Source organism: Camelus dromedarius, chromosome 9, assembly GCF_036321535.1.
Source record: "Camelus dromedarius isolate mCamDro1 chromosome 9, mCamDro1.pat, whole genome shotgun sequence".
In the NCBI taxonomy this organism is placed as follows: domain Eukaryota; kingdom Metazoa; phylum Chordata; class Mammalia; order Artiodactyla; family Camelidae; genus Camelus; species Camelus dromedarius.
The window spans coordinates 74,681,425-74,704,483 of NC_087444.1; the positions used below are offsets into that span (position 1 = coordinate 74,681,425).

At 47.0% G+C, this 23,059-nt stretch overlaps 1 protein-coding gene and 1 long non-coding RNA gene across 3 annotated transcripts in view; one reads left to right on the forward strand and one right to left on the reverse strand.

Annotated features, from left to right (window-relative positions):
* Positions 1-3,868: 3,868 nt before the first annotated feature.
* Positions 3,869-21,335, reverse strand: LOC105100176 (uncharacterized). 2 transcript variants are annotated; one of them, XR_010382476.1, is made up of 5 exons: positions 21,216-21,335; positions 20,752-20,914; positions 19,603-19,777; positions 12,234-12,438; positions 3,869-4,697 (listed from the first exon to the last, which is right to left on the reverse strand). It is a non-coding gene; the product is annotated as an uncharacterized LOC105100176 (long non-coding RNA). The 2 variants fall into 2 exon arrangements; XR_004138587.2 differs by lacking the exon at positions 12,234-12,438.
* Positions 21,336-21,698: 363 nt separating this feature from the next.
* Positions 21,699-23,059, forward strand: part of MYH14 (myosin heavy chain 14) — a 74,915-nt gene continuing 73,554 nt past the window's right edge. The window contains exon 1 of the mRNA XM_031457046.2: positions 21,699-21,744. The gene's annotated coding sequence lies outside the window, so the exon portion shown is untranslated. The remainder of the gene's footprint in view (positions 21,745-23,059) is intronic.

Genomic DNA, 23,059 nt, shown 5'->3' on the forward strand with positions numbered 1-23,059 from the left:
AGCAAACTTTTTGTATAAAGGGCCAGTTTGTAAATATTTTTGGACTTTGCAGACCATATGGTCTTGGTTTTTTGTTTGTTTGTTGTTTTTTGGGGGGGTAATTAGGTTTATTTATTATTATTATTATTTATATTTAATGGAGGTACTGGTGATCAAGCCCAGGACCTTGTGTATGCTAAGGATGTGCTCTTCCACTGGGCTCTACCCTTCCCCATTCTGTTGCATGGTCTTATGTCCCAAAAAGAAGAAAACAAAGTGCGAAAGGAGATTGAGAGTGAAGGGGGGTGTTGATCATTTCCATGGTTCTGCCAAGGGAGGCCTCACTGATGAAGGTGAAGTCTGGTTGGAGATGAGGGAGTGAGTCATGGGGGTATCTCAAGGAAAAGTCTTCCGGGCAGAGGGAGCAGCAAGTGCAAATGCCCTGGGGTGTGAACATGCTTGGCATTTTCAAGGAATGGCAAAGTGTGATAGCAACTGAGTGCACTGGGGAAAGAGTTGAAGATCCCAGGCAGGGTCAAAGGGGAGATGGGGTGGGTCACGCAGGTTTTATAGGCCTTAGGGTAAGCATGCTGCTTTTACTCTGAGCCAGGGAAGGGCCAGGGGAAAGGTCTTAGCCTGCTCAGGCTGTCATAAAAAAAAAAAAAAACCACAAACTGGGAGACTCAAACGACAGGAATTTTATGTCTCAAAGTCTGGAGGCTGGGAAGTCCAAGATCAAGGTGTCAGCAGATACCTCCCCCAGTGAGAGCTGTCTGCATGGCCTGCAGATGGTGGCTTCTCCCTCCATCTTTGGTAGAAAGAACATGATCTCTGGTCTCTCTTCCTCTTCTTACAGGGGCACTAATCCCATCCTGGGGGTCCAGCCTCATGACCTCAGCTAAACCTAATTCTCTCCAAAGATAATACTGTCACGCCGGGGGGTTAGGGCTTCAACTGATGCATTCTGGAGGGACACTTTTGGTCCATGTTGAGAGAATTTGGGGCAGAGGAGGGGTGAGATCTGACTGCAGTTTTAACAGGATCCTTCTGGCTGCCAGGCAGGGGACAGGCTGTGGATGGAAGCAGGGAGCCCAGCAAGAAGGCAATAGATGAATCAGGAGATGATGGTGGGATGGACCAGGGGGTGGCAGATGGGTAATAGGGAATGGTGGAATCCGGAATATATTTTGAAGATAAAGACTATGGAATCTATTGACAGGTTGGATATGAGATGCGAGAGAAAGCAAGGAATCCAGGGTGACTCCAAGGGGTTTTGACCTGGAAGGATCCAACTGCCTTCCCCTGAGACCGGGAGATGGAGAGGAGCTGGCCTAGGGATAATGTGACGGGCTGAATAATGACTCCCCCAAAGATGGCCAGGTCCTAATCTCCAGAACCAGTGAGTCTGTGACCTAACAGGGTAAAAGGGACTTTGCAGAGGTGATTAAATGAAGGACTGTGAAGTGGGGAAATGCTGTTGAATGATCCCACTGGACCCAAGGTCATCACAAGCACTCTTTTAAGAGTGAGCAGAAGGACCAAAGACAATAGGAGAGGTGACAATGGAAGCAGAGGTTGGAAGGGACCACAAGCCAAAGGATGCGGGCGGTCTCTGGAAGCTGGAAAGGGCCAGGAAACAGATTCTCCCCTCAGAGCTTCTGGAAGGAGCCAGCCCTGCCCAAACCTTGGTTTTAGCCCAGTGAGACTGGTAACAGACTCCTGGCCTCCAGAACTGTAAGAGAAGAAATTTGCTGTGCGAGCCTCAAAGTTTGTGGTAATTGGTTACAGCAGCAAGAAATGAAGACAGAGGGGGAGAGGTGAGGTGTTCAGTTTGGAACCAGGGTGGAATGTCTGTTCAACACCCACGTGGAAATGTCGGGTGGACAGGCGGGTAAATGAGTCTGGGGTTTAGGGGCGAGGTCTTGTTGCAAACAAATGAATGCATGAAGTCACCATGGTCACTCCAGAGTGGTCGACAGCTCCCTGGCAGCTCTCCCCACCTGCCTTCTGCTCCCCTCAGTCCATTCTCCAGTCTTTGTCACAGAGACCTTTCTAGTGCAGAGTCCCATCTCACCCTCCCTGCTTAAAGCGTCCAGAGGTTTCCTTTGCACTCAGGATAAAGTCCGGACTCCTCACCACTCAGCCCTCCCCACATCTCCAGCCTCACCACACGCCTTGTCCTGCTGGCTTCTCTCCAGCAGCACTGACCTTGTTTCTGTTCTCAGCGAGAACCTTGTATCCTCCTGTTGTAGGACCTTTGGCTATGCTGTTCTTTCTGCCTGAGCCACCTTTCCCTCTCACTCCACCTAGTAACTCCTACTCATTCTTCAGATCAGAGCCCAGTGAGGACCCTCCTCAGGGAAGCCATCTGGATAGCCCCAGCAAGGTCAGATCTCTCTATTAAATATCCTCAGAGCACCAGCATGTTTCCGTGGAAGCCCTCAGCAGCGAGGGGATTTTACATCAGAAGGAAGCTCTATGAGGACAGGAACGTCCCCCCTGCTGCATCCCCAGCATCTAGGACAGCACCTGGTACCCAATAAATAGTTGTTGGATGAGTGAATGAATGAGTGAAGGCATGGATAACGAAAGTGACAAGGACAAATGCTGACAGCCATGGGCTTAGAGAGGAGGGAATAAATGTAAGCCCTCCTGCGAAGAAAGAATGGGTTGGAGGGTGGGGTGAGGGGTGAGAAGGAGACAGATCTGGGGAAAGACTGATAATAACCTTGACCAAGAGAAGGAAATCCAGCCAAGAGAGCGGAAGTTTAATCCAGACCTAAAAGGACTCTACTTTTAGGAATGTTGAATTTGAACTGCATTAAATTGCATTGTCTAATGTGAAAACCAGTTGCTACTCCTGACCACTTGAAATGAGGCTGGCCCGAGTGAGATGGGCTACGAGTGTAACTGTGAATGAAAAATGTTGCCCGCCATATCAGTAAACAAAGTTTGCTGCGGCCATCGAGTCATCAGCCACTACCACCGGTGCCTGACCGTGAGCTGGAGGGAAATCAGGATGGAGACAAGCAGGCTGCCCAATGCCAAGCCCTCAGCCTCTGCAGCCACCCCCAGTGGTGCCCCTGAGGGGACTCAGAATGGGAAAGCATAGGATACTGGCCCTAGACAGCTAAGATGCATATCAAAGGAATGACTTCAATAAACCCAAACTCTTGCATCTTCCCATACATAGAAAAGTACTAAATTCATTAACTTGCGAATATCAGGCTTTCTTTAATTAATGGTAATCTTTGGATGTTCCAACTACATGGTCTTTGTTACAAAAATTCCTATATATCCTGACTCCTCCCTTACCTCTTCGGAGCAGTCCCTTAGAAAGATATGAGAGGCTGTCTCCTGGACTTGAAGTCCTTAGAAAGTCCACCAAATGAAACAATTCTCAACTTTCAGGTTGTGAGTTTCCTTCAGTCGCTATAACATATACACTGGATTTCGAAGATTTAGGGTAAAAAACAGTGTCAAATATCTCATTATAATTTGTTATACTGATCACATGTTGAAATGGTGATGCTTTGGATATATCAGTTTTTTAAAAATATGGTAAAATATATACTTCAATAAAAAATATATACAAAAAAAAACCAGTGGTGGTTTCTTTTTACTTAGTTTTTAGTGTGGCTACTAGAAAACTTGAAATCGTCTGTGTGGCTTACATTCTATTTCTTCTGGACAGCGCAGCTATAGGGAAAGGCAGGAATGGACTAAGCAAATGAACACCACGTGGGGACCTCTGTTTTGTTCACGGCTGTACCCCCAGCACCTAGCACACACTAGATGCCCAGAGTACGTATTTATTAGATGAATGATGAATGGAGGAATGCATGTAAAAATGAGTACATGCAGGAATGGAGTAACCAAGATTTGTTTTTTGAAGATAAAGAGTGGAGGGTTAGAATCCTGGCTATGTAGCCTCGGGCAGGGAGCATTAGCCTCTTGGGAGCGAAAGAGAAGAGAATGTGAGCAGATGGAAAACCTGTTTATAATGATCTGAGCCTGGAACTTAACTCTGTTTTACACACAAACATGAAATACTCGTTGCCCAGTCTGAGTTTACACCCACTGTCCGGGGTGTGGCTGGCGTGTACATTGAGAGGTTTCGCTCCACGCTGCTAGGAACGTCAGCAAGAGTTGACCACCATTCGGGGAAAAAAATCCCGGGTCTGACAGCAAAGCAGCTCATGGTTTTTGACTTGATACCCATGCCCCTGTCAGGCTGGCTTTGTAGCTGTCACTTTCATGGAGACTGTATTATCCATGCACATGTTATCCATGCAATAAGGAGTGAACATCCAGGGCAGGGTTTCTCAGCCTCGGTGCTACTGACATCGGGGCTGATGAGTCCTTGTTGCGAGGCTGTCCCGTGCGCTGTAGGATGTTGAACAGCATCCCTGGGCTCAACCCAGCAGCACTCCCGGCCTGTCATGATAATCATCTTAGTCTGTTCAGCTGCTGTAACAAAATGCCGTAGACAGGTAGCTTATAAACAGCTGACATTCATTTCTCACGGTTCTGGAGGCTGAAAGTCGGAGATCAGGGCGCCAGGATGGTCGTGTGAGGGCCTTCTTTAGGGTCACAGGCTTCTCGTTGAATCTATACATGGTGTGGGGGTAGGGGGCTCTTTTATAAGGGCATTAATTGAAATCCTGAGGGCTCCATCTTCATGACTTAATCACTGTCCACTTCCTGATACCATCATCCTGGGGATTAGAATTTCAATATATGAATCTTGGGGTGGGGGGGGACACAGACATTCAGTCCTTAGCAACAATCAAAATGGTCCCAAGGCATTGTCAAGGGTCCCCTAAGTGACACAATTGCTCCCTGTGGAAAATCACTGATCTAATCAGAAGAAGGTTAGAAAAAGTTTGACATCCCTTGTACTAGAATGTTCTTAGCAGCCCTACTGTCATACCCCGAACTGGAAATGATGCAAATACCCATTGACAAATGGATAAATAGACAGTGTTGTGTTTGTGCAATGGAATGTCGTCCAGCAAGAGCTGACAAACTTTTTCTGTTAAGGACCAGATAGTAAATATTTTCAGCTTTTGGGGACGTGTGGTCTCTGCCGCAGCCATGGCGGCCTGCGGGCGTCTACTGGCAACAGAAGTTGGAGGTGTTTAATGCATTTTTTAAACACATGGGTGTGGTTGTGGTCCAATAAAGTTTTATTTTATTTGCAGGTAACGGGCTAGATCTGGCCTCCAGATCTGGTTTGTCAACACCCATTACACAGCAGTGAGAATAAACAATTGACGTAGCACCTGGATACATTAAGTGAAAGGAGTGCGGGCTTCTGATTCCATTTATATGAAATTGAAGAACAGGAAGAGCTGATTCACAGTGTTTGAAGTGAGCGTAAGGGTAAACCTTGAGGGAAGAGGCACCAGGAGGGCTTCAGGGTGCTGGGCTGTTCTGCTTTCTCAGTCTAGCTTCCTGGACGTGCTTCACTTTGTGGTACGTCGTTGAGCCGTACACCTATGATGCAAATCACTCTTTGGTGAGCATGTTATTCTAAATAAGCTGGCAGAGGCGTTGGCTGGGACGAAGCAGCTGGGACTCACCAGAGGCCCCCCCGACCTCTCGCTGGAGTCAGGATCTGACAGCTTCTCAGCCTCACAGCTGCTGGGGCTTCTCAGAACTGATGGAGTGAATTCGACACGGTGGAAAACTTCTCAGATTCTTGCGGGAACCACACCCCCGTGATTCTGCTCCCTCTTAATCTCACCCATTTCAAACCAGGAAGTGAGCAGGGAAAAAAAAAATGCATTAAACACCTCCAAGTTGCCAAGGGAAATGTCATAAACACCAGGCGGTGAAATGTATATCTGTTACTCATCAGTCAACTCCTCTCCTTCAGGCTGTGACTCGAGTGACAGGGACACCTTCCCAGATCACTCAATCTGAGGGAGCAGCCCTTCACCCCACCATTTGCTGTCCCCTTTCTCTGTGTTTTGCTCTAGCGTGTGTTTAAGGGTTGAACTGTATGCACCCCATGCTCCCCCAGGACGTGTTAAAGTCCTAGCCTCCATCCCTCAGAATGAGACCTTATTTGGAAATAGGGTCATTGAAGGTGTCATTAGTTAAAATGAACTCATTCTGGAGCAGGGTGGGCCCCTAATCCAATGTGATTAGTGTCCTTCTTAAAAGAACACCATGTGAAAGACACAGAGATGCACAAGGATACAGCAAAAGTTGGCCACGTAACAGCAGAAGTTGAGGCTGGAGGGATACAGTTGCAAGCCAAGGAGTGCCAAAGATTGCTGGCAGCCATCGGGGGCTAGGAGGAGGCAACGAAGGATCCTTTCCAACAGGTTTCAGAGGGAGCATTGCCCTGCTGACACTTTGATCTCAGGATCCTGGTCTCCAGAACCACAAGACAGTGAATTTCTGTTGTTCTAAGCCACTTAGTTTGAGGTACATTTTTTATGGCATCCCCAGGGCACAAGTACAGTGTGGATCACTATCTGATGTGTTTATCTTACTTATTCTCTCCCCACTGGGATATAAAATCCTTGAAAGTAAGGAGATTTGTCTCTCTCATCCACTACTGCATCACCAGAGACAAGCGCAGAACTTGCCATTAGGAGGTGTTCAGTACCTGTTTGTGGGGTTACTTCATTCATTAATTCTTAAAATGTATAGCAAGCAGTTTCTTTGTATCAATGCACTGTGGGCGCAGAGAGGGTGTCGAAGGCATGGATGCTGCCCTTGGTGAGTTCCCGTTCTAAGAGGACTGTTCCAGAACACAGACAAAAATAACTAGACAAATCTGCATGAAACGGGTCTGGAGGATGAGACTCTGGAGATTTAGGAGACAGACTGGTGAGGATTGGGCAAGGAAGGAACACTTTAATGAGGAATTAGGACTTGAGTTGAGCCCTGACAGGTTAAATTAAGCCCCCCGCCCCCAACCAACCAAAGATGTTGGCCTCCTGACCCCAAGGACCTGGGAAGGTGATCTTATTTGGAAATAGGGTCTTTGCAGATGCTCAGGTTAAGATGTGTTCATTAGGCTGGACCCTAATCCAATAGGACTGATGTCCTTATAAAAAGGGGAAACTTGGACACCAACACATGCAGAGGGAAGATGATGTGAAGACGTGGAGAACATCATCTGCAAGACAAGGAGCGCCTGAGGCTACAAGCCTCACAGTCCTCAAAAGGATCCAACTCAACCTACACCTTGATTTTGAATTTCTAGATTCCAGAACACTGGGATGATACACCTATTGTTTAAGCCACCCAGGCTTCCTGGAAGAGGGGATATTTGAGTTGGGTATTGAAGGATAAATAAGAGCTCACCAGAGAGAGAAGTGGAGGGAATTCTGGGTAAAGGAGGCAGTGCTTGTGCAGAGATGAAAGAGAGCATTTCCAACGGCAAATTGAAGGGCTGGGGTGTTGTCCTAGAAGCACTGGGGAGCCATGTGAGGACCGTGAGCAGGGGATGAGCTCTGGGTATGGGAAGACTTGGGACCATATGGGGGACGGGCCAGAGGGGAAAGCTGGAGGCCTGGGAGGAGGTTGGGGTAAGGGCCTGAGTTGAGGCTGTGGCCATGGGGATGGAGAGAAGGGCTTGGGCAGTGATGGGGCAGGTGGGGCGAGAGGCCCCAGCTGTGGGGGACAGGCAAGGAGGAGAGGGCCACAGTGATGGTGCCCCTGTTACATAACCTGGATAACTGGATCGATGGAGAGGCTGCTTACCGAGAGAGAAAATACAGGTATTAGAGCAGGTTTGGCAGGAAAGATAATGAGCCCTGTATTAGGATAAGTGCACGGCACATTTAATAGAGATTTCCTTCCAGGATGGCTGGCCTTCAGAGGTGTGTGGAGCTTAAAAGGTTAATCCCTCTGCTATTTGGAAAAGAAAGGGCTTGGCTGGAGTGTCTGTCTCTTGCTCCTCCTTCTATTTCTCTGGGAATTAACACATGTCAGATAATGTACTCAAGAAAGGACCTGGTGCCCAGTAAATACTCATTAGATGGTAGTTATGTGTTTGTGTGTGTGTGTGTGTGTGTGTGTGTGTTTTAACGTAATGAGTACTTACAAAGTGCCAGACAATTACTATTATGGTTGGATTTTTTTTTTTTTCTCATTCTCGCCTCTTCTTTATTTCTGCCTTTCCTCACCCCTCAGTGGGAAGGTAGTTGTCTGGTATAATAACACATTTGTGTAATCTTAAGAAAGGCAGTCAATTCTGCAAGAGACAGGTTGTGTTCCCTGTAGATACTTCTAGAACTTTCTATGATGAGAGAAATGTTGCTTATCTGTGCTGCCAACATGGTAGCCATGAGCCTCGTGGGGTCATCAAGCATTTGAAATATGGCTAGTGAGACTAAGGAACTGAATTTTCAATCTTATTCAATTTTAACTAATTTAAACGTAAATGAGGGGGGAGGTATAGCTCAAGGGGTTGAGCTTAGCATGCACGAGGTCCTGGGTTCAATCCCTAGTAACTTCTCAAAAAATAAATAAACCTAATTACCTCTCCCTCCTTGCCCCCGCAAAAAGAAAAAATAAAAACCAAAATAAAAAAAAATAATAGAACAAAAACATAAATGGGAGGAGGTACAGCTGAGTGGTAGCGTATGTACTTAGCATGCACGAGGTCCAAGGTTCAATCCTCAGTAACTCTATTCAAAAAACACAAACTAATTCTAAATAAATAAAGCTAATGTAAATGTCAGTGGACTCCTGTGACTTGTGGCCACCGTGTGGGGAGGTGTGGTCCTAAAACTCAGCCTAAGGGATGGAGACAAATTCTCCCTTAGAGCCTCTGGAAGAAACACAGTTTTGCTGAAACCTTGATTTTAGCCCTGAAGACGCATTTTAGACATCTAACAACAGAAGTATAAGATAAGAAATTTGTGCTATTTGAAGTCACAAAGATTGTGTCAATTTGTTACAGCAGCAACAGTTTGCTAATACAGCCACCTCCGGAAAAGGTGTGGCATTTTCTTAGATATTAAATCCACATCTACTCTGTGACTAGGAAATTCCACTCGAGAGAAATAAAAACAGGGACCCACAGAAAAGACTTGTAGAAGAATACTGATAGCAGTGTTATTCATAATAGCCTTAAATAACCCTGGAAATATGCCGGCTGTCCACCGACAGGAGAATGGATTAACAAATGAATATATCCATACAACGGGATACCACAGAGTGATGAAAAAAGAAAGAAAGAAAGAAAGAAAGAAAGAAAGAAACGAAAGATTCATACAACAACATGGATGGATATCAAAAGCCTTATGTGGAGTGAAGGAAACCAGGCACAAGATATCACCAACTGTAAGATTCTGTTTATAAAAAGGTCTAGAACAGACAAAAATGCATCATGGTGATAAAAATCAGAACAGTAGTTGCCCGGGGGTGGGGTGAGGGGGTGAGGTGGAGGCAGGGATTGACAGGGAAGGAGCAGGCGGTAACTTTCTAGGGCGTGGAAATGTTCTCTGTATTTTTATAGTTGGGTATATATTTGTCAGAGTGCATCAAATGGTGTACTTAGGAATTGTGCATTTCACTGTGTATAAATTTTACTTCAAAGAAAGAACGAGGAGAGAAATGACAAACTCTAGCTGGTAATCTGTGTGATGGAGTGTTTAGGATGAAGTGTACTGATGTCTGCAAATTATTTTAATGAATGAACAGACTGCAGTGTTTCTTAACTCCATTGTCATTAACACTGGGGACCAGAGAATGCTTTGTTGTTGGGGACTGTCCTGTAGGTTGTCCTGATCAGCGTTTCTCCCACACACACAGGTTGTGACAATTAAAAAAAAAAAAAAAAGCTTCCAGACATTGGCAAATGTTCCCCAGGGGGAAATTTTGTTCCCGGTTCAGAACCACTGAGACAGAGGGAAGGAAAAATGGATATATTTGTAACAAAGCAAATATAGTAAAATGGTAACAACTGTAGGATCTAACCAGTGTTACCGTGTGTTCATTGCACACTTGTTTTTCAATGTTTTTATATGCTTGAAATATTTCACAATAAAATATTAGGGAAAATGTTCTATGATCCAGCAGTATACTTACTAGCATCCACCCCAGGGAGAGACAATTGATCTGTGTTCACAAGAATGCATATATGAGAACATGCAGGTTCCTCCCCTCCCCCACTTCTTTGTCTATAACAGCAAATCACTGGAACAATCTAAGGAGGTCTATCAACCTAAATGTCCATCAACCCCATCAGCTGGGGATTGTCTAAAATAAACTGTGATGCGTTTTTTTTTGTTAGGGAACTCTGGGCCGCCCATTTTTTGCCTTTTTTTTTTTTTTTTTTTTTGGTTTTGTTGTTAATGAGAAAGACGTGAATGTCCTGATGCAGAGAGATCTTTAGGATACATTGTTGAGTTGCCTGCAGACCCAGGTAACTGGAACTACAAAGGGGGCCAGGGAATTTCAGGGGAGATGGACCTGCCCTGTAACTTGATCGTGGTGATGGTCACAGAGTAGTCAGTGTTTGTCAAAACTCACAGAACCGTACACTAGATAGGGTGAATTTTACCTCATCTAGAAAAATTATATGTGTATCTCTGAAACGATTACACATTTGTAGCTAAATCATACCTCAATAAACCCAACTTAGCTATTCTGAGAGAGTCTGTAGGTTTTATCAGATGCTGAAGGAATGTGAGACTCAGGTAAGAACAACTTGGTGTGGGAAGGTGGGCTCATGCGCGTGAGGTGTGGGTGTTGGGTGTGCACATCTGCTTCACCAGCTAGGATGGGACTCGAAGAAGGAGAAGGAAGGATATTCCAAGGAGAGGGCCTTGCCTGGGCTCGGGCTGGGACTCAGAGGTGGGTCCTGGGACAGGGGTGCCACCCAGGAGGCTGGACTGCAGGAAAGATGCCGGGGAGTGGTAGGTAAGGAAGGAGGAGGTGGGTCGAAACCAGAATGGAGATTCTTGGCATCTATGGTTTCTACCCTGTCACCAGGCTATTATATACAGCCTGCCATATATTCGTTAATTATACACCTGCCTTATCTGCCTTCCCAGCCTGCCTTTCATTCAGGTGGGCAGACGGTTCCAGAGGCCCAAGGGACACTGGTCATTATGCCAGGCTCTGAAGAGCCCCAGGGAAACCGACCCTGGTCCCTGCCCTTGAGAATTTCCCAGCCCAGCAGCAGAGACCATCAGGTGAGCAGACGGCGTGCACACCTGCGGTGGGGCCGTGGGTACCAGCAGAGCTCCCGGATAGAAATCCTGGAAGGCTTCCTGAAGGATGAGGCCTTTCCCAATGTCCTGAGCCCAGCCTCAATCAGAGTAATGATATTAATAAGATAATAACAGCTGCTGATATTTATTGCATGCTTGCCAGAAGCCAAAATCACCGCACCAAGCGCAGGATGGGAATCAATTAATATAATCTCTGAACAACTGTATGTGGTAGATACTCTAACCATTATCCCCCTTCTAAAGATTAGGAAAATTGAGGCACAGACTTGGTTCTTCATCCTCAAAATTCTCCAGCTTTGGTTGGGGAGAGAAGGATGAACAGTCTCAATCCAGTGAATCTGTGCTTTAATGGTGGTAGCAGAAGGCATTGGTGGGAACTGAGGGGAGGGAGTGACCGATTCTGGCTGAGGAAGGCAGAGAGGGTTGGGAAAGACATCCCAGAAGAGATGACCCCTTAAGATGGACCCTTTGCAGGGTGTGGAGCTAAATGCATAGTGTTGCCTCATATTTCCAGTTTTTGCCTCTCTATCATTTGTCCAGACTCTATTTTTCTTTCTTTTTGCTTTTTTCCCTTTAATTCTCTGGCCCACTCCTGCTTCCTCCCCTGTATCCCTTGGACAAACCCAATACAGTTAACATTCAGGCATCCTTGAGTGTGAAACATTCGCAGACTAGGCAGCATTGCTTTGAGTAACCCTATCTTCTAATCTGATATGAAAGATCAATTTTTATCTTTTAAAGTGTGCAATGGATCCGATTTTGTTTATGTTTTCCACTCAGCATTATGTTTTGGGGATCTCTCTGTGTTTCCATACATAACTTTGATTTATTGTTTCTAGAACATCATGGGGGAATCTGCCCCTAAAGTAACAGACCCCATGACTGTCTCTGTGTCCTCATTCCCACCCACAATGCTACCTTGGGCATCTTTGGACATGTCCCCTTATGTCACTTGTGCACGCCTTCCTGTGGGTACCTACTAAGAAACGAGGTTGCTGGGACACAGGATACACACATAGTTAATGTTACAAAATTCTTTCCAGTCACCTAAGGTGGATCTTGAGCTCCTTGCAGTCTTTCACCTGGCAGAGAAGGGTGGGGAAGGGAGCAGCTGGCACAAAGGGCTGAGAAAATTTCTGGTGTGTCCTGAGGTCAGGAAATTATAGGAGAACCTCCCCAAGGAGTGGAACCCTTCACAGAACAGCCGGGTAGTAAATACTTGACTGGATTGGTTTCTTTTTCATTTTCTTTCCTAAAAAGGAAAATAGTATTGTTGTGGATGGCAGTTTGATACCATCTATTCAAATCTTAACTGTTTTATACTCTTTGATCCAGAAATATCCGTACACGTTCATAAGGAAGTAGGAAGAAGGATGCCCACTGGATTTTCATTTGTAAAGATGAAAACTGGAAATCCACTGAAGGCTCCATAAATTGGAGAGTGGTCACAGGAATGAGACTGTGACTCTGGAATACTATGCAGGTGTGAAAAAGATGAAGTGAATTTAAATGTAGGAGCATAAAAATTTCCCCAAGACATATTGCTAAGCAGGAAAAATAAGTCACAGTTCAATATACCAAATATAATCCCACTTCCTGAACACAAGAAATCAGAGGGAATATTTCTTTGTTACTTATTTCTGTGTATAAATCAGAGGTTGGCAAAGCTTTTTTTCTGGAAAGTCTCAAGAGCAAATGTTTTCAGCTTTGACCATCACATGGTCTCTGTCACACCTCAACTCTGTCCTTGCAGCCATAGGCAATGCATAAAACAATGTTTGCCAATAAAACTTTATTTACAAACACAGGCAGTAGATCCCTGATGTAAATAAATAGCACATATTTTTGGAAAAATCATCACCAAAATATTGTCAGGGTTACGTGTGGAAGGGAAAGTGAGAAGGAAGGTGCTGGTCAAGGGAAATATTGCCCTCTTACTTGAATTTTTTTCCACCTTGTGTAATGAAAAATTTTAATTTGAAAGGAAAGAATGTTTTCAAAGTAGCTTGGTGGCCTGTCTCCCTTCCTGATTATAAGGTAACAGTTGTCATTTTAGAAAATGCCAGCAGCATGTAAAAATAACAAGGAACTAAAAGTTCCCTGTCATCCTACCAGCTCAAGCAGAATTTCTTAAAGGATTTATTTAACTCAGGCAACAGATATTCATGGGGCACTGACTGTGTGCAAGGAACTATCCTAAGTGCCAGGGACAGAGCAGTAAATAAAGACCCTTCCCTATCCTCTACATGGCTGAATATCCTGTGATCAAAGAGGGACAGACAATAAAAAACAGTAAGTAAGGAAATGATATAATATGTTGGAAAGTCAAAAGTGCAATGGGAAAACAGAAACAGGAGAGCAGGTGAAAGGGGTCAAGGGTGCCTGGGGGCTGGTGGTGATATTAAACAGAGTGGACAGAGGAGGTTCATCGCCAAGGTGACATTAAAGCAAAAGCCCCAGGGAAAGTGGGGAGGGAGTCATGGTGATAGCCGGGAGAGAGCTTTCCAGGCAGAAAGTACAGACCGTGCAAAAATCCTGAGATGGGAGCATGGGTGTGTTCAAGGAACAGCGAGGAGGGCGGTATGGATAGAGCAGAGTGAGAAGGAGAGAGTGGCAGATGAGGTCAAAGAGGGGACAGAGGGGGCCGTGTCCTGCCAGGTCTTGTTGTCTTGGTGAGGACTTTGTTTTTATTCTGAGTGAGATGGGAACCACAGGAGGCCCTGAACAGAGAAGGGACCTGAGCTAACTTGGGGAACAGACTGAGGGAGGCAAAGAGCAGAAACAGAGAGACCAGAGAGGAGGTGACAGCAATGGTCCAAGCAGGAGATGATGGCAGATTCAACCAGAGTGGTTGCAGTGGTCATGTTAACAAGGGGTCAGATGCTGGATACTTCTTGAAGGTCAAGTTGATCGTATTTGCTGATGGACTGGATGCAGGAGGTAAGAGAAAGTAGAAATTGAGGATGATGCCAAGTGTTTCCATTCAAGTATGACCCAAAACCATGAGATCACCTGGGAACTTGGAGAAATGCAGATTCCTGGGCTCCACCCAGGTCTACTTAAATGTTGCCTCTAAGGTGGGGTCCAGGAACCCACCTTTTGTGAGAGGTGTCCAAGTGAAGACTGGGGACTACAGACCCCAAGGTAACCCCTGATGGGCCCTTATGGGGGTTCACTCAGGAACAGAGCATCAGTGGATGAGAGGTTCCCCAAGTTGGAGTCCCACCCTGCCACTTCCTAGCTGTGTGACCTGGGGTGACACTTTAAATTTTCCCAGCCACAGATTTCTCCATCTGGGATATAGGGCTGTGACGGTGCCTGCCTCATACAGCTGATGTCTGATCTGAAAGAGTTCACGTGTATAAAATATTTAAACTGGTGCCAGCCAGCACACACGAACTCCCAAGAAAGGGCAGCTATAATTAACACCCTCTTTCAAAGATGAAAAATACTAGGTGAAGGGCCAGATCGATCACCAATAAGCCATGATTTCCTGCAGACTCCAGTGAACTTGGCCTCATGTCGAAAAGTGCAGGGACAAGGTGCTAAGTTAGACCCAAGTCCTCACCTTCCAGAGCCTCCGGTGTGTTGCGCAAGGCAGTGCCAGGCTCTGATCAACATGATTCAGGGAGGTCAGAGTATGTTAGAGGAGGGGCAGGGTTAGGGAGCCCAGAGTGGGAGCAGGAACTCATGGAAGGGGTGCCCCTGATCTGACAGTGATGGGAATAGATGCATCCTAGGCAGATAAGGTGGACAGAGAAGAGCGCTGTGAGCATTTGCAAAGTTGGAGGTGCCTAGAATGTCCCAGCAAGTACAATGGACTTAAAGGGCAGCACCGCAGAGTGGTTAAGTGCATGGACTCTGGAGTCAGACTGCCTGGGTTCCAATTCCAGCTCTGTCACTTTCTAGTTGTGTGATTTGGGGCAAGCTGCTTTACCTCTCTGAGGCTAAGACCCAAGGTAGTTCTATACTGCTGCATACTGGGAAAAAATTTAGCGACTTAAAACAACACATGTTTATCATCTTATAGTTTCTATGGATCAGGAAACCCACAAAATTACATAGTAATTTAGTTTTTGAAGAACACAGTTCAAAATATTAACAATTATTATCTGGCCAGCCAGGAGGAGTCCGAGAAGTCTTCTCAGAGGAGCGAACTTTTGAATTGGGTTTTGAAGTATGAGTAAGAGCTCCCTGGGTGACAAAAATCGTACTTCCATTCATTTGCTTAGTCAATATCCTTCCCATGAGGCATCCTGTGTTCCAGATCCTGTTCTGGGAGACCCAGGGGACTCAGCATGAGTCCAATCCTGACCTTTGTGGAGCTACCAGCCTCAGGGATGGGTCAGACTCAAGCCCTGTCCTCTAGGGGCTCCAAGCTGGTAGAGGGGGCAGCGAGGGATGCAATCTGGGGTGATCAGGGGAACAGTAGAGGAAGGAACAGAGTGCGTAATGGACCCTTAGAAAGTCAACACTGAACAAGGGCCTCAAAATGACTAGTCTGGTTTCCCCTCCTTTGTTTACTGAAGACCAGAGAGGGGAACAGTCTCGCCCAAAGTCACACAGCATGGAGAGATCTCCTGACTGTGGAGTCTGGGGATTTTAAGGGCCAGATAAGATGAAGGAGAGGCAGACTTGCCCCCTTGCAGACTGTTCACTCAGAGACACTCAACATCCCCAAGTCCCACTCTCAAATCTATAGACCAGTCCCCGCCACTGACAGTTATACTGTCAGAGACATCTTCCTCCTGGATCTCAGGCTCTGAGACCTGCTTCAGCTCTCACCCACATGCATAGTACACATCTCTGGAGGCCCTCCCATCCCTGTACCAACCCAGTGCTGAGTATGTGGGGATACAGGTATGACTCAGATTCAGCCCAGCCCTAGAGAGGTTGCTGGTCTGTAAAGGTGCCAGCAGACAGGTGATTCCAATCCAGAGTGATCAGATAAGAGCATCAATAGGAAGAGTGAGCATAGTGTTGTGGGGCGTGGTGTGGAGTGAGACCAGGAAGCCCTCTACACACTCTGAGTACAGAGAGAACTTTGAGAAGTTAACCTGAAGTTTCCTGGGATGAAGAGATGGAGAGAGGGAGTAATGAGCAGAAGGCACAACATGTGCAAAGGTATGGAGGCATGAAAGACCATTTATCCATTCCTCCATCCACCCACTCATCCATTTGTCTGTCCATCCTTCTGTCCATTCACCCATCTGTTCATCCATTGATGTGTTAATCGATTCTTCCATCCATTTGCCCACTTATTTATTTATTCATTGTGTATATCCTCCATTCATTCATTTATTAACCCATCCATTCAAACAATCATCTCTTCCCTCATTCATCCATTTAGTCATTCAGTTACACATCCATCTATTCATGAATTTGTCAGTATCCACTGTCACAGGATCATTCCACTCCAGGGAGCCTTCCCTGATCCCCTCTCTAAAATAACACTCTAGGCCTTTCCCTGTCTTACCCTCTTTTGCTTTTCTTTGCAGCACTTTCTTCAACTTGCTGATGTGCTCTGTAATTATTTTTTCGCTTGTTTGGTGTCTGTGTCCATCACTAGAAAGCATTCATGCATTTGGCAAGTATGTGTGGAGAATCTACTGGCTATGCACTGGGAACACAGCAGGGAACAAGACAGACAAAAATCCCCACTTGAGCAGAACTGACATTCTAGTCAGCCAATAAACAATAAGGATATGGAGGGAGGGTATAGCTCAAGTGGTAGAATACAAGCTTAGCATGCATGAGGTCCTGGGTTCAATTCTCAGTGCCTCCTCTAAAAATAAAGAAAGAAAGAAAACTAATTACCTCCCTCCCCTCCCAAAAATAATTTTTAAAAAATATGAGTTGTTTTAAAAAAATTAAAAAAATAAATAATAAGTGTAACAAGTAAATTACTGGCAGGTTGAAGAATGCTAACTGTTGTGGTATAAAAGAAAACGCAGAATAGGTGAGGAGTATCAGGGGTCCAGGGGAGAGATTGCTCAGATAAGCCCTCGCGGAGGAGGTGGTATTTGAGAAAAGACTGGAACGAGATGAGGGAGCCAAGTGGTTTTGTAAGGGAAGTGAATTCCAGTAGAGAGAGAATGGCATGTGCAAAGGTCCTGTGGCAGGGCTGAGCCTGGGGTGTTTGAGAAGCATTGAGGAGGCCAGCATGGCTGGAGCAAAGTAATCTAAGGGGAGAGGTAGAGAGGGGACAAAGGGGACCAGACAGTGTAGGGCCTCTGGGCCCTGATGAGTACCTTGCTTTAACTCTGAGACTGGAGCCAGAGGTGGACCCAGAACAGAGGAGGGACAAGATCTAATTTAGGTATGAACAGGTCTCCTCTGCCTGACATGTAGGAGTAGATTAATATCTGAGTTCTATGAAGGCTGGGACTATGTCTTTGTTCCCTCCATCTCCTTGGCTCCCAGAACAGGGGTCTGCAAACTACCATTTTCAGGCTAAACCCTCCGGCTTCCTGTTTGTATAAGTAAAGTTTTATTGAAACAAATGAACACCCATTCATTTACATATTATCTGTGGCTACTTTCCCGCCACAAGGCCAAGAGGAGTAGTTACAGCAGAGGCCATCTGGCCCTCAAAGCTGAAAATATTTACTGTTTGGCCTTTTTCAGAAAAATTCTGTTGACCCCCGGTCTAGAACAAGGCCTGGCCCATAGTAGGCACTCAATAAATATTTGTTGTCACATAACTGAGCCCGTCACTCATCTGTGACCCACACGAGGCTGCCAGCTTGCTGTTGTCTCCGAGCCAGTTCCAGCTTCGAGTCACATGCAGGAAAACAACAGCCCAGTGACCAAAAATAAAATACTGGAACTATTCAAATCTTTACCACAGAGGAAATGCCCAGGCAGGAATACAGCCAGGACTCTCAGAGAGACTTAGCAGGCTCTTTGTCCCTTTCTTTTCCTCTATTAAGACTTGGGGTCACTTAACCCCTGCCAGGCATGGAAACTGTTCCCCTAATTCCCACACCACTGTTTCCTTTTCCCCTGACACACACCCATCCCAGTATTCCATCCATCCCCATTTTCCAAGTTCCCTCTCTACTGCGGTTTATCCTGCACCCTCGGAACCTACAGAGGAATCAGACCAGGTCCCTGGCAGCCTGGGACTCACAATTTAATGGAGACAATTCCAGCATCTGGGGTGAAGAGACGGGTACATGGTGGGGATGCCTTGACCGTCAAGAGAATGAGTTTGAAGCTTTATCCCGAGGACCCTCTCTGGCAGACTTGGATGGAGGCCAGATGGAGGACTCTGAGGCATTAGAACGCCTCCTTCTCACTTGGATTCCTAGATCTCAGCCACACTCTGGTAGTTTCCTATAGTCATCCACAACCCAAGCTCTGGGGCCAGGCTACTTGGGTCCAAATCTAGGCTCTCATGCTTTCTAGCTGTGCAGTCTTGGGCAGCTGTCACTTAATGTCCTCACCTATAAAATGGATGTGACACTAGTACCTGCCACTTAGAGTTATTGGGAGAATTATGAGATTTAATACATAGAAAGAGCTTAGAACTGTGACTGGCACACAGTAAACACTCAACAGATATCAGCACCCATTAAAGTGCTTAGCACAGGCATCCAGCTCACAGAACACACCCAGCAAAAAGAAGTTAAATGCTATCATTTGGTGATGTCATCAATTACCCTATAGATCAAGCAGAATTAATGACATCTCCAGTTTAGAACCCTGGTGGGAATGATGACATTGCTATTTGCCAGGCAGATTTAATCCAGGAGGGTGTTGATGACATTACCAGTTATCAGGCAGAATACGGTTAGAAAGTGCATGCCAGAGTCTTCATTTCTGTTTAAATGTCTGAGTTCCCATCCACACTCTTCCCTGGGGTACATGGGATTTCCATCTATCTGAGCCTCAGTTTTCTATACATTAAATACAGATAATAAAAGTATCAATCTCATAGGATTGTTGAGAGAATCCGTTGAATTAATACATACAAAGGGCACAATGTCCAGCACACAATAGACACTCAATCAACAGCACCTCCTGTTATCCTCATGGCAGGAGGCTTCCATGGTGGACACTCTAGCCAGAGTAGCAGATGCTCTTCTCTCTGTCTTGGTGAAGAGCAAAGACTCAGGAGTCTGCCCTACTACAGTCTGAGCCCAGATCTGCCTCCAGGAGCAGCCAGGAGACCCTGGGCACATTGCGGGCCTGTGAAGGGGTAATGACAGTGCCAACACAGGACTGGCATGAGTCCTATGCATTGAGATGATGATGGTCATGTTCCCAGCACACAGTCAGGCCTCATACATGTGAGCATCACTGAGGATGCCCTTGGAAAGGTTGTCCCCTCCTTGGAATTCAGTTTCTCTGTCCACAAAGAAATGGGCAGTGGCCATGACAATCTCAAAGCTTCTTGCCTACAAAGACTCACCTTTGCAATTGCTGACCACATGCGTTGGGGGTTGGATGCTCTCACCTGTGTATGCCCTTGGTCCAACTCCAGCTCTCACCTTCTGTCTCATCATTCTCCATTCCTTTCCTCTCAACTTTTCCCTCTCTCTGGCTTCTTTCCTTGTTCCAGATGTCCTCTCTCTCTTGTTCCTTTCCTGAATGCAATCAGAAGGCTGTTTGTAGAGCAATAAATAACAACAGTAATAATCATCCAAATTTGTTTATATAGTCTTTTCCTGATGCCAAGAACACTCTAAGCTCTTTGCATGTATTAACTCATTTAATTCACACAATATAAGGACTTGTTACTACAGATTCAACAAACATTTATTGAATGCCTATTGTGTGTCAGGCCCTGAGGATCCAGGCTGGAGCAAAACAAAGATCCTTGCCCTCAGGGGACTTACATTCTAGTGGAGAGACAAGATAAACAGGTAAACAAGAAAGAAAAAAAAAGTACTAGTGCTAAGAGGAAAAAAACAACCCAAAGTCAAGAGGAGAGAGAGATGAGGGGAAATGTTTTATATAGAATGCTTAGGAAAGTTTTCCTGGAGGAGGTGACATTGGAGCCGACCTGATGATGTGAGAGGGAGGCAGCCATGCAAAACCTGTAGGAAGAGCATTCCTGGTGGAAGGAACAGCAAATGCAAAGGCCCCGAGGCAGGACTATGCCTGGGGAGTGTTTGGGGAATTGATGGACAGACAAGAGGTTGGTGTTGCCGGAGACAAGTGAAGGGGAGATGATATCACATGGGGTCCCCAGGGACCACATCATGCAGGGCCTCATGGGCCATGGTGAGGACTTTGGCTTTTACTCTGAGAAGGAGCCATGAGAGGTTTTGAGCAGAGGAGGGGCACAATCTGAATAGTTTGACAGAATCCCATTGTCAGTAGACTGGGGGGTGGGGAGGGCAGAGAGGGGAGATGAAGGTGGAGGCAGAGAGACCATCACCCCCATTTTACAGATGCGGAAATAAATGGAACCTCAAAAAAGGCCAGCAATGGGCTCAAGCCCACACAACAGTTGAACAGCAGAGCCAGTTGGCAGGCTGGCTGGGACTTGAGTCTTGGGCAGCCCCAACTCCACCCCATCCCATTCCCACCCTCACCCCCACCCCCAGCTGCTCACCCTGCCTGGAGACTCAGCAGACGCTTGTAAAATGGGACCAGTAGTGCAGGACTCATCAGCAACACGCTAGCTGCTGGCGTGGGCACCACCTCAGGGTTCAGCGGAGCCTTCACCTTGTGACCTTGGGAAGTTGCCTACCTCGCCTGAGCCTCGGTTTTCCCATCTGTAATTTGGGAAGCATTAGCCAACATCTGGGTGGAGCGTGGTGGTTAAAAGCACAAGTTCTGGAGACATTTGGCGGGCTTGAGTGTCCTAGCTCTGCAACTTGCCAGCTCTATGACTTTCGGCAATTAAACACCGTCTTTCAAAGCTTGGATTTACCTCATCTGGAAGATACAGATCTTAATAGCACCAATTCCAAGGGGTAGTTGTAAGCATTAAGTGAGATCATGCGGGTAAAGAAAGCACTTAGCACAGCTCCTGGCGTACATGATCATTATTATTACTGATGGTAATGGCCATACCTCCAGATGGGTGAGAGCCCGGGAGAGTGCCTGGTACACGGTCGGCGTTCGACAAAAGTGAATTCTCTCTCCCTTCTCTCATGCCCGCCGGCTCCCGGGGGACCCAAGCATTCCGGCCTCCAGCCGCCCCCCCACGCCGGCCCTCACAAAGGCCCCCATTCATGCCTCGCACACAAAGCCTCCCATTCACCCGGGTCCCCTGGGCTTCCCGCCCCCGGCTGTCCCCCGAGCCTCGCCATTGGTCGCACCTGGTGCCCCTCAGGCCTCGAGTCCCGCCTACGACCGCGCCGACTAGCTCCACGCTCCGGCGCCGTTCTTTTCCCACGGCTGGCACACTCCGGCAACTTCTAATTGGCCCCGCCCGCCAGCCGCTGCTCTTGATTGGCGGGCGCTTCCCCCGTGGGCGGGGCCGTACCTTGTCGCAGCGGGCACCGATTGGCCTCTGCTGCTCTTGTGTGGGCGGGGCTTTTCTGGAGGGTCCGCCCCTCGTTCTCCTCAGGCCGAAGCCTCGAGACGGCCCTGGAAGCTGGTGAGTGCCCGGGGGCCGCTGCCCGTCAGAGGCGGCAGACTGGGACTGGGCCGGGGTAGGCTGGAACTTCGGGGCTGCGGTCGGGTCTCTGGAGACCGGCGCGGACGGCGGGGGAGGGGCGGTGACGCGGACACTCACCTTGGGCGCACAGCCGGGCGGCGGGGGGCGGGGAAGGGGGAGCGGGGCGGGGCGTCTACACTCCCCCCAACTCGAATTTCTACTGTGTGCCAGGCCGGGTTAGGATGTTTGCTGGCAGCCGCAGGCCTATTCCGCAGATGGGGAAACTGAGGCTCTCTTTGAGACCTTGGACACTTTAACACCTGAGTCATCGTCTTCAGTCCCCCGCCCCCCCAGATGACAGTGTCTCTATTTTCACGTGTAAAAATTGCGGACCAGTAACAGGGATCATCATGACTGGCAGAGGCAAAGTGGGGAGGAAAGACATCTTTGAGCCTCCACGAAGTACTTGGGCGCTTTTATTTTTATAACTAAATAATTACTTTTAATTGTATTAACTCGAGGTGGGTTATATTGTATCCATTTTTCAGAGAGGGAAAAACCGAGGCCGGACAGTGGCAGTGACTGCAGGGGGACAGGGTTGAGAACTACACTTCGGAGACCAACAGTGTGCTGGGTTCCTTAACCTTTTTAATTCCACAGTCCCCTAGGGAAGGTTGTGGTCCCTATGGTGTAGATGGGGAAGCAGATTGAAAGAGTTACCAAGTGGGAGGAGGAAACTGACATCTTTGAGGACCCGCTACACGTTGCTCCTAAGTCCCCTCCTTAGAATCGCAGACAACAGTCTGGGCTTGCTGACTGTACGACCTTGTTCACCTCTCCATGCCTCCATTTCCCCATGAGAGAAATGGTGATGCTGATTGTCCCTATCTCACTGGTTGTTGAGATCATTCTATGAGTTTGGAGAGCTGTTCTAAAAGCAGAAAAACACCTGGCACGTAGTAGGTGCGCTTACCACTATTTAGTTCTCATCTCACCCAGGAGGAGACTGAAGGTCCAGAGCCCGGAATCACATTTTGTCATCTTCTTTTGTCCTCCCAGTACTCAGTACTCTCTTTGGATTGTTGTGTTGTCCCATTTCCTGGGTTGGCTAAACTGAGGTTCAGAGAAATTACATGATGTCATGAGGCATTACTTGTTTAAGCAATGGGCTGGGGGCACTTTTTCCCACATCGTCTTACTCTTTTCATTGGCCGTAATTCACGGAGAGGAAAGCCAAAGCCCAGAAAGTTTGAGCGGGATCCGAACCTCGGAGTCCTCAGCCCTCTCCGCGACGGGTCCTTGACCTTTTCTCGCC